At 42.0% G+C, this 2,351-nt stretch overlaps 1 protein-coding gene across 1 annotated transcript in view; it reads left to right on the forward strand.

The window, feature by feature from the left end:
• Positions 1-57: 57 nt before the first annotated feature.
• Positions 58-2,351, forward strand: part of LOC106525117 (E3 ubiquitin-protein ligase TRIM39) — a 13,642-nt gene continuing 11,348 nt past the window's right edge. Inside the window, exon 1 of the mRNA XM_014019229.1 lies at positions 58-73. The gene's annotated coding sequence lies outside the window, so the exon portion shown is untranslated. The remainder of the gene's footprint in view (positions 74-2,351) is intronic.

Here is a 2,351-nt window from a genome sequence, read left to right on the forward strand (position 1 = left end):
CAATATACCTTCACAGTCTTCTCTGTGTTTGAGAACGTCAGAAGTAGTGGGGTCAGCATCACAGCAGTAACTGGTAAGACAAAAAACAAATTTCCTACTGCATTTCAATAACCCTGGTAGACAAATCTAACAAAGTTGACAAACTGGATCGTTTAAAAATTGTTGGACCTTAAACATCCTGCAGCCCTTGTGTCAACATGATTATGATTGWTGATGATGATGAAAGCCTTTATTGTCATTGTTTGCTCAGTGAAATTACATTTAAAAACACCCATTCAAGAAGACACATAATGACAAAACATGGTGTAACAGGTGTTCAGGTCATGTGGCAACCAGTAGGGGTCGCACTACCTTAAAAAGCTTGGAATACACACAGTAGGAAAAATGAGTTTAAAAAAATACTCTGATCCTATGTTTACACAGAAACAGGGGATCATACGCTAAAAAAAAATGCTCTCATATAGTGCAAGGCAGCTAAGAAAAGGGAGGGGGCTGGGGCTCAAACACATGGTACGGGGTAGGATGCAAAAGAGCCAGTGACGTTTCAGGGTAATACTCCGTGCTGGAACCAATCAAAGACCTTCAGAGTCCAAAAAACAAGTTGTTATCAACAAAAGCACAAATCACCAGATTTCAGTTTCTCTGTCTCCACCCACCGTGGCCTTCAGACTGATCCACCCACGGATAAAACGGTTAGGGGATGGGGAGTCAAGTCTCTATCTCAGGTGTCATCCAGGGGAGTTTTGAAACTGCCGACAAGGTCAGCAGCTGCAAGGATCCAAAAGATAAACATATTTGTTTGGGACAAGCAGCCTTGATTTTCTCGCTGCTTTCAGTCTTTAACTGCATCTCTGTGATGGCGAAAAAGCCAATGTTCTGAATTTCATTACCTCCTCACCTCTCTTTCCGACTGAAACTTCACCCAGGTGTACTCTTACTCCACACGGGCACGCTGCTGAACTGTGATTCTTGTCAGAATCATGTCCAGTTTGCGACTTATATCCCCCAACATTTGAGTCGGTGGGTTTCCAGAACAGGAGACTTCATCCAAGATTCCTGACAGCTTCACACAGGCTTGGACTACTGTCAGGATCGCTTTCATTTTCCGATAAGCCAGGCTCCTCCACAGCCGATCAGCAGGAATCCAGTTATCATAAATCCAAATATGAACAGATCTTCAATGTCTTCGATGGAAAGCGGGGCCAAACAGATCAGGTTCCACCCCCAAGAACCAGCGACCCGACCAGCCGCCACCATTCCACTGGGACAGCTGCGCTCCCCATGCTCCAATCTCAATGTGGAAAAAATTGTTTTGATTGCATTCAGAGACCAGTTGACCAAATCCATAATTCCCTTTGTTTTCAGATGATAGGTTCAAATAGTTTCAGATGATTTCAAAATATGTTTTCCCTCTCTTTCTTTCAGCTCCTCAAAACATAGAATACTTCATAGCATCAGGACAAACTGACAGCAGCATCACTCTGCAGTGGAATAAAGTGAACAACAATGTCAGCTTTGTTCTCCAGTTTAACGGCATAAACTCAAGCATCAGTTCACCAGATGGAGTCGGAACAGTAACTCACACAGTCTCATCTCTCACTGCTGGAACTCAATATACCTTCACCCTCGTGTTTTTGTACACTGGTTTAGGAAGCAAGTCAATACAACTTCCTGCTGTCACTGGTAAAAACAAACTGTTTTTCTTAAAATATTGTGTACACATAATATTAGTGTAACGGTTTGGTTGTGGAGATATGACAATTCCACCCAAAGGACCTCCCACCAGAAGATCTGAATTCATTCCATCGGTAGAAAGATGCCCCTGTTAGTTGGACACGGATAAAACTAAGAGCAATACGTGAAGGAAGTTTTTTTAATTACTATTAGAAAAAAACTTCAAGAGATCTACTGATAAAGTAGCATAAGTGTTCATGAAGACACAGAGACTAATGTTTTATTATGGTCCTAAGTAAAGATGAATACTGCCACCTACTGATCTAACGAAGGTTAACTGACATTGTGGTTCTTATCTCACTGCTGTTTGGTCAAATCTTAATTTCTCTAAAATATGTAGTTAAAATTACTTTTTGCTTAAAAGAAAGCTCACGTAACACCATGATTGTGTGTGGGGGGATTAGGCAAGACTCACAACACTAGTGCTCAGACTCTGGTTCAAAATATACAACATGCTGGCTTCAGCTCCCAGTAACAAGAAAAGGGGAGTACATTTAGTCTGGTATTATGATACATGGCTATGTTCTTCTTCTACTGCTGACCTCAACTCGTGACGTTGTGTGCCAGTGGGCGCAATACTTTGAAGACCTCCTCAATCCCACCAACATGCCTTCTGT

This window comes from Austrofundulus limnaeus, unplaced genomic scaffold (genome assembly GCF_001266775.1).
Source record: "Austrofundulus limnaeus strain Quisiro unplaced genomic scaffold, Austrofundulus_limnaeus-1.0 Scaffold213, whole genome shotgun sequence".
NCBI classification, from domain to species: Eukaryota; Metazoa; Chordata; class Actinopteri; order Cyprinodontiformes; family Rivulidae; genus Austrofundulus; species Austrofundulus limnaeus.